This window comes from Bos taurus, chromosome 15 (genome assembly GCF_002263795.3).
Source record: "Bos taurus isolate L1 Dominette 01449 registration number 42190680 breed Hereford chromosome 15, ARS-UCD2.0, whole genome shotgun sequence".
Taxonomy (NCBI): Eukaryota; Metazoa; Chordata; class Mammalia; order Artiodactyla; family Bovidae; genus Bos; species Bos taurus.
The window spans coordinates 80,005,263-80,015,018 of NC_037342.1; positions in this window are offsets into that span (position 1 = coordinate 80,005,263).

Below are 9,756 nucleotides of genomic sequence, written 5' to 3' on the forward strand. Positions count from 1 at the left end.
CCATCTATTTCCCATGAAGTGATGGGACCAGATGCCATGATCGTAGTTTTCTGAATGTTGAACTTTAAGCCAACTTTTTCACTCTCCTCTTTCACTTTCATCAAGATGCTTTTTAGTTCCTCTGCACTTTCTGCCATAAGGGTGGTATCATCTGCATATTTGAGGTTATTGATATTTCTCCCAGCAATCTTGATTCCATCTTGTGCTTCTTTCAGCCCAGCGTTTCTCATGATGTACTCTGCATATAAGTTAAATAAGCAGGGTGACAATATAGAGCCTTGACGTACTCCTTTTCCTATTTGGAACCAGTCTGTTGTTCCATGTCCAGTTCTAGCTGTTGCTTCCTGACCTGCATATAGGTTTCTCACCATCGTGATTATCTGGGGCAGTGGCCAAGAGGAGCTACTCCACATCCGAGGATAGGAATGGTGGACGAGAAGAGCAACCTCACGTCCACGGAGTGGCGGCTGTACGGGCGCAGGAGGACCAAGAGGAGCTACTCCACATTCAAAGTCAGGATGGGTGACTCATCCAAGGTAAGGAGCAGTGGCTGTGCTTTGCTGGAGCAGCCATGAAGGGATGCCTCACATCCAAGGTAAGAGAAATCCAAGTAAGACGGTAGGTGTTGCAAGAGGGCATCAGAGGGCAGACACACTGAGACCATAATCACAGAAAACTAGCCAATCTGATCACACAGACCACAGCCTTGTCTAACTCAATGAAACTAAGCCATGCCCGTGGGGCCACCAAGACAGACTGGTCATGGTGGAGAGATCTGACAGAATGTGGTCCACTGGAGAAGGAATGGCAAACCACTTCAGTATTCTGGCCTTGAGAACCCCATGAACAGTATGATTAAGGTATAGGTAAGTAAAAATAAGGTGGATTGATGGTATCTATGCAGCAGTGGAGTGCTAAAATTTGGACAACATCTTTGAAAGACAAAATCAGTACACGCTGTATATATGAAAATTTCAAAAACAAGAAAAATAGGATTGGACTCAAACTTCAAAGCATTTGAACACTTAGAGTAAAAAATTCTTACTCTAAGAAATGAAGAATCTTTCAAGGTATTACAGAAAACAGATAATATCTATTCACATAAACGTTGCCCCAGGACATCCATCTTGTCATTAGAGATGCATATTAGGCATCCCTCAAGAGGATGCACTGGTCATAACAAACACCCTCTTCAAACAACAAAAGAGGAGACTATACACATGGACATCACCAGATACTCTATACCAAAATCAGACTCATTATATTCTTTGCAGCCAAAGATGGAGAAGTTCTATACAGTCAGCAAAAACAAGACCAGAAGCTGACTCTGGCTCAGATCATGAATTCATTATTGCCAAACCCAGACTTAAGTTGAAGAAAGTAGAGAAAACCACTAGACCATTCAGGTATGACCTAAATCAAATCCCTTATGATTATACAGTGAAAGTGAGAAATAGGTTTAAGGGATTATGTCTGATAGACAGAGTGCCTGAAGAACTGTGGATGGAAGTTCATGACATTGTATAGGAGGCAGGGATCAAGAACATCCTCAAGAAAAAGAAATGCAAAAAGGCGAGATGGTTGTCTGAGGAGGCCTTACAAATAGCTGTGAAAAGAGAAAGTGAAAATGAAGTTGCTCAGTCGTGTCCGATCCTTTGCGACCCCATGGACTGCAGCTCGCCAGGCTCCTCTGTCCATGGGATTTTCCAAGCAACAATACTGGAGTAGGCTGCCATTTCCTTCTCCAGGGGATCTTCCCAACCCAGGGATCAAACCCAGGTCTCCCACATTGCAGGCAGATACTTTTACCATCTGAGCCACCAGGGAAGTCCCTGTGAAAAGAGAAGTGAAACGCAAAGGAGAAAAAGAAAGATACACCCATTTGAATGCAGAGTTCCAAAGAATAGCAAGGAGAGATAAGAAAGCTTTCTTCAGTGATCGATGCAAAGAAATAGAGGAAAACAATAGAATGAGGAAGACTAGAGATCTGTTCATGGAGAAGGCAATGGCAACCCGCTCCAGTATTCTTGCCTGGAAAATTTCATGGACGGAGAAGCCTGGTAGGCTGGAGTCCATGGGGTCGCTAGGAGTCAGACAGGACTGAGCAACTTCACTTTCACTTTTCACTTTCCTGCATTGGAGAAGGAAATGGCAACTCACTCCAGTGTTCTTGCCTGGAGAATCCCAGGGACGAGCGAGCCTGGTGGGCTGCCGTCTATGGGGTCACACAGAGTTGGACACGACTGAAGCAACTTAGCAGCAGCAGCAGCAGCAGCAGAGATCTCTTCAAGAAAATTCAAGATACCAAGGGAATATTTCATGCAAAGATGGGCACAATAGAGGACTGAAAAAGTATGGACCTAACAGAAAGAAGATATTAAGAAGGGGTGGCAAGAATACACAGAAGAACTGTACAAAAAAAAAGATCTTCATGACTCAGATAATCATGATGGTGTGATCACTTACCTAGAGCCAGACATCCTGGAATGTGAAGTTAAGTGAGCCTTAGGAAGCATCACTACAAACAAAGCTAGTGGAGGTGACGGAATTCTAGTTGAGCTATTTCAAATCCTAAAAGATGATGCTGTGAAAGTGCTACACTCAATATGCAAGCAAATTTGGAAAACTCAGCAGTGGCCACAGGACTTGAAAATGTCAGTTTTCATTCCAACCTCAAAGAAAGGCAATGTCAAAGAATGTTCAAACTACAGCACAATTGCAGTCATCTCATATGCTAATAAAGTAATGCTCAAAATTCTCCAAGCCAGGCTTCAACAATACTTGAACTGTGAACTTCCATATGTTCAAGCTGGATTTAGAAAAGGTAGGGGAACCAGAGATCAAATTGCCAACATCTCTTGGATCATCAGAAAAGCGTAGAATTCCAGAAAAACATCTACTTCAGCTTTGTTGACTATGCCAAAGCTGTTGACCTTGTGGATCACAATAAACTGTGGAAAATTCTTAAAGAGATGGGAATACCAGACCACCTGACCTGCCTCCTGAGAAACTGGTATGCATGTCAGGAAGCAACAGTTAGAACTGGACATGTAACAACAGACTGGTTCCAAATCATGAAAGGGTCTGTCAAGGCCATAAATTCTCACACTGTTTATTTAATTTATATGGAGAGTAAATCAAGAGAAATGCTGGGCTGGATGAAGCACAAGCTGGAATCAAGATTGCGGGGAGAAATATCAATAACCTCAGAAATGCAAATGACACCACACTTATGGCAGAAAGTGAAGAACTAAAGAGCCTCTCAGTGAAAGTGAAAGAGGAGAGTGAAAAAGTTGGCTTGAAATTCAACATTCAAAAAACTAAGATCTTGGCATTTGGTCCCATCACTTCAGGGCAAACAGATGGGGAAACAATAGAAACAATGATAGACGTTCTTTTTGAGGTCTCCAAAATCACTGCTGATAGTGACTGCAGCCATGAAATTAAAAGATGATTGCTCCTTGGGAGAAAAGTTTTGAGCAACCTAGATAGCATATTCGGAGAAGGCAATGGCACCCCACTCCAGTACTCTTGCCTGGAAAATCCTATGGACAGAGGAGCCTGGTAGGCTGTAGTCCATGGGGTCGCTAGGAGTCGGACACGACTGAGGAACTTCACTTTCACTTTTCACTTTCATTCACTGGAGACCGAAATGGCAACCCACTCCAGTGTTCTTGCCTGGAGAATCCCAGGGATGGGGGAGCCTGGTGGGCTGCCATCTGTGGGGTTGCACAGAGTCGGACACGACTGAAGCGACTTAGCAGCAGCAGCAGATGGCATATTAAAAAGCAGAGACATTACTTTGCCAACAAAGGTCCATCTAGTCAAAGCTATGGTTTTTCCAGTAGTCATGTATGGATGTGAGAGTTTAACTATAAAGAAAGTTCAGCTTAGTTGATCTATCCATAGGTGTGAGTGGGGTGTTAAAGTCTCCCACTATTATTGTGTTATTGTTAATTTCTCCTTTCATACTTGTTAGCATTTGTCTTACATACTGCAGTGCTCCCATGTTGGGTGCATATATATTTATAATTGTTATATCTTCTTCTTGGATTGATCCTTTGATCATTATGTAGTGACCTTCTTTGTCTCTTTTCACAGACTTTGTTTTAAAGTCTATTTTATCTGATATGAGTATTGCTACTCCTGCTTTCTTTTGGTCCCTATTTGCATGGAAAATCTTTTTCCAGCCCTTCACTTTCAGTCGTATGTGACCCCTGTTTTGAGGTGGGTCTCTTGTAGACAACATATGTAGGGGTCTTGTTTTTGTGTCCATTCAGCCAGTCTTTGTCTTTTGGTTGGGGCATTCAACCCGTTTACGTTTAAGGTAATTACTGATAAGTATGATCCCGTTGCCATTTACTTTATTGTTTTGGGTTCAAACTTATACACCGTTTTTGTGTTTCCTGTCTAGAGAATATCCTTTAGTATTTGTTGGAGAGCTGGTTTGGTGGTGCAGAATTCTCTCAGCTTTTGCTTGTCTGAAAAGCTTTTGATTTCTCCTTCATACTTGAATGAAATCCTTGCTGGGTACAATAATCTGGGCTGTAGGTTATTTTCTTTCATCATTTTAAGTATGTCTTGCCATTCCCTCCTGCCTTGGAGAGTTTCTATTGAAAGATCAGCTGTTATCCTTATGGGAATTCCCTTGTGTGTTATTTGTTGTTTTTCCCTTGCTGCTTTTAATATTTGTTCTTTATGTTTGATCTTTGTTAATTTGATTAATATGTGTCTTGGGGTGTTTTGCCTTGGGTTTATCCTGTTTGGGACTCTCTGGGTTTCTTGGACTTGGATGATTATTTCCTTCCTCATTTTAGGGAAGTTTTCAACTATTATCTCCTCAAGTATTTTCTCATGGTCTTTCTTTTTGTCTTCTTCTTCTGGAACCCCTATGATTCGAATGTTGTAGTGTTTAATATTGTCCTGGAGGTCTCTGAGATTGTCCTCATTTCTTTTAATTCGTTTTTCTTTTATCCTCTCTGACTCATTTATTTCTATCATTATATCTTCTAATTCACTAATCCTATCTTCTGCCTCTGTTATACTACTATTTGTTGCCTCCAGAGTGTTTTTAATTTCATTTATTGCATTATTCATAGTGGGAGACTTTAATACCCCACTCACACCTATGGATAGATCAACTAAACAGAAAATTAACAAGGAAACACAAACTTTAAATGATACACAAACTTTACAATAGACCTGTTAGACCTAATTGATATCTATAGGACATTTCATCCCAAAACAATGAATTTCACCTTTTTCTCAAGCGCACATGGAACCTTCTCCAGGATAGATCACATCCTGGGCCATAAAGCTAGCCTTGGGAAATTCAAAAAAATTGAAATCATTCCAAGCATCTTTTCTGACCACAATGCAGTAAGATTAGATCTCAATTACAGGAGAAAAACTGTTTAAAATTCCAACATATGGAGGCTGAACAACACGCTGCTGAATAACCAACAAATCACAGAAGAAATCAAAAAAGAAATCAAAATTTGCATAGAAACGAATGAAAATGAAAACACAACAACCCAAAACCTGTGGGACACGGTAAAAGCAGTCCTAAGGGGAAAGTTCATAGCAATACAGGCACACCTCAAGAAACAAGAAAAAAGTCAAATAAATAACCTAACTCGACACCTAAAGCAACTAGAAAAGGAAGAAATGAAGAACCCCAGGGTTAGTAGAAGGAAAGAAATCTTAAAACTTAGAGCAGAAATAAATGCAAAAGAAACAAAAGAGACCATAGCAAAAATCAACAAAACCAAAAGCTGGTTCTTTGAAAGGATAAATAAAATTGACAAACCATTAGCCAGACTCATCAAGAAACAAAGGGAGAAAAATCAAATCAATAAAATTAGAAACGAAAGTGGAGAGATCACAACAGACAACACAGAAATACAAAGAATCATAAGAGACTACTATCGACAATTACATGCCAATAAAATGGACAACGTGGAAGAAATGAACAAATTCTTAGAAAAGTACAACTTTCCAAAACTGGACCAGGAAGAAATAGAAAATCTTAACAGACCCATCACAAGCACGGAAATTGAAACTGTAATCAAAAATCTTCCAGCAAACAAAAGCCCAGGTCCAGACGGCTTCACAGCTGAATTCTACCAAAAATTTAGAGAAGAGCTAACACCTATCCTGCTCAAACTCTTCCAGAAAATTGCAGAGGAAGGTAAACTTCCAAACTCATTCTATGAGGCCACCATCCCCCTAATACCAAAACCTGACAAAGATCCCACAAAAAAAGAAAACTACAGGCCAATATCACTGATGAACATAGATGCAAAAATCCTTAACAAAATTCTAGCAATCAGAATCCAACAACACATTAAAAAGATCATACACCATGACCAAGTGGGCTCTGCCTTTTCTAAAACCAGCTTGGACATCAGGAAGTTCACAGTTCACATATTGCTGAAGCCTGGCTTGGAGAATTTTGAGCATTACTTTACTAGCGTGTGAGATGAGTGCAATTGTGCGGTAGTTTGAGCATTCTTTGGCATTGCCTTTCTTTGGGATTGGAATGAAAACTGACCTTTTCCAGTCCTGTGGCCACTGCTGAGTTTTCCAAATTTGCTGGCATATTGAGTGCAGCACTTTCACAGCATCATCTTTCAGGATTTGGAATAGCTCAACTGGAATTCCATCACCTCCACTAGCTTTGTTCATAGTGATGCTTTCTAAGGCCCACTTGACTTCACATTCCAGGATGTCTGGCTCTAGGTCAATGATCACACAATCGTGATTATCTGGGTCGTGAAGATCTTTTTTGTACAGTTCTTCTGTGTATTCTTGCCATCTCTTCCTAATATCTTCTGCTTCTGTTAGGTCCATACCATTTCTGTCCTTTATTGAGCCTGTCTTTGCATGAAATATTCCTTTGGTATCTCTGATTTTCTTGAAGAGATCCTTAGTCTTTCCCATTCTGTTGTTTTTGTCTATTTCTTTGCCTTGATTGCTGAAGAAGGCTTTCTGATCTCTTCTTGCTATTCTTTGGAACTCTGCATTCAGATGTTTATATCTTTTCTTTTATCCTTTGCTTTTCACCTCTCTTCTTTTGACAGCTATTTGTAAGGCCTCCCCAGACAGCCATTTTGCTTTTTTTCATTTCTTTTCCATGGGAATGGTCTTGATCCCTGTCTCCTTTACATAAGCACATATAAAATAGTCTTTTAAACTAATTGTAGTTTTTTTATTCTAATCTAGATAGGTGGCAGTTACAGAAATAGCATTAGACTGGTTGACAATATTTCTAGGGACTAGACCCTGTCACTTGAGCACAGATCCTGTAAAATTGGGCAAGTTCATAGTTGATCTTTTTGGATTCAGCATTCTCTGCCTTCAAGAGTCTAACTGCAATATCGAAAACTCCCATGGGTTCTAAAATTGTATTCCATATGAGATTCAATCTTTGTATTTCATCTTTATTGCATGACAGGATAAGAACACCCCCTAAGAATACAGTTACCAGTGATATTGTAAGACACAAAAGAAAATTTAGATCTTGATAACAGACACTGGGATAAGCTAAGTAGAACAGAAATAAAACACTTTCAGTTCCTCTACTGATGGAATGAATAGTGTCATTTGGATATTATGAAGACAACATTCATATCTGTGTACATTAATCTATCCCCTTATGAAAAGAAAGTATTCAAAAGGTAAATGTATACAACTGCCAGAGTGTTATTTAGCATGAAGAATATTATGTTGTGACACATGACAATTATATTTATGTTTATGTAGGGTTTCGTGAAAATAGAGACTGGATTCATTTACTCTTTGACAACTCTGAAGATAGGAGTGGCACAAAAAGAAAAAGGATTTAAAATTGGGGTTAGCATGAAGAAAATTTCGCCAACCATATAACTTGAATAATGAAATTGCCTTTGGAGAGACTTAGATGCCCTGCTTCCGAGATTAATTAATCTGTCAAACAACACATAACAGCTTTTTATGGAAACTATATAAAAAAACACCTGTATTAAGCTCATCTGACTTAATCTCTAGATGATTTCTACTTATAATTTTTATAAATGTATAAATATATTCTGTTAACCAGAATAATAAGATTATTTCCAAAATTTTATAATATTTAAAAATTATTTAAGACATAGATTATAACAGGTAATATCTCTGTTATTAAGAAAATGTGTATAATGTCAAATGTTTAAAATTTTTATTTAGACTCAATTTTTGCATGCATGCATGCTAAGTCATTTCAGTCACATCTAACTCTTTGCAACTCCATGGGCTGTAGCTCAGCAAGCTCCTCTGTCCATCAGATTCTCCAGGCAAGAATACTGGAGTGGATTGCCACTTCCTCCTCCAAGGGATCTTCCCAAACCAGGGATCGAACCCTCATCGCCTATTATTCTGCTTTGGCAGGAGATTTTTTACCACTAGCACCACCTGGGAAACCCTGACACCATTTTAAGGTAAATATTATTTTTCTGACTCATCAATTGAGGAAGATGATACCAAGCTGTTATAATTACAGTAAGAAGCCCAAAGTGTATCAGTATCCATAGCAAAGATTCTAGTTTCAAATCATGTGTATAATCAACTCACTTACCTCTATAAGTAAAACAAAACATACCACATTTTGAAGATACAATAATTAGGATGTGGAACATGAAATGCTATGGTATAAAACAATAGTTTAAAAAGTCTACATCTCTATATTATTTTTATAATTTAAGAAATTATCTATAGGATTCATTTTCACAAGGCAATTGCCTATTAAATGTCAACTAATAATGTCAGTTGTTATTTTTAGGAATTTAAACTTGGTTGTGGAGACAGGACTTAGAAAGAAAAGGAAAACTTACATTTCAGAGAGGTCCAAGATGAAACATGCCCTAGGGTTTCAGAAGAAGGAAGGGTCACTGTGAGCTGAAGTGGTTGGTGAAATTTCTCATCTGAAGTGTTTCTCAAAGCATAGCTTTCAGCAGTGGTTGTGGATATTATGGGCATTGCAGGCAAGTGTGTGTCGTGAGGGTAGGATGCCACACCTGCCACTAACCAGCATATGAACCTGAACAGGACATATATCCGCTTCTGCAAACAAGGAGAATGATCTCTATGCACTTTCCATTTCTGGCATCTATGACCTTAGAATTCTTCTTGGACATTATGCTATCTCTATCATGTTTAAAAAAAAAAAAAAAGTTCAGTTTAAAAAGTCAGAAGATTAGTTGCTTAGTGCTCTGAAAAGCTAGACTAAACACCAAAGAGCACTCTCTTTGGAGTACTTGGGATGGTGAGTTTTATATTCCCTAAATCTCCAAGTTCATCCGAAGTCTTTCCACTATATTTCAAATTTTCTTTTCATTCCCAAACTATGGAATACTCACTTCATTAAAAGAATTGTTTTTCCATTCACCGCTTTAAGAGGAATAGCAAAACCCAGGGATTTCTGGTTTCCATCAGAAAGTCAGTGTGGAAGATTTAATTCCCAGCTTGGTAGTCAGCTTCTGCAACAAGCACGATGCCCTCAACACTTGGTAAGGAAGATAAGTCTGGATGTTGATGAGTCTGCGGATCAAGAGAGGCACCTTGTCCTGAATACCGACTCACATGCAGCACAATTAAAGGATGCATGTCCCTATAGTTTTAACTGCTCTAAAGCCAGGTCTCAGAAGAACTAAACCTCAAGAGTGTACACCTGAGGGACAAAATTAAAGCACTATCATTGGACTTTGTGCCAAGGTTGTTTCCAAAATAATGTCTTTTCTC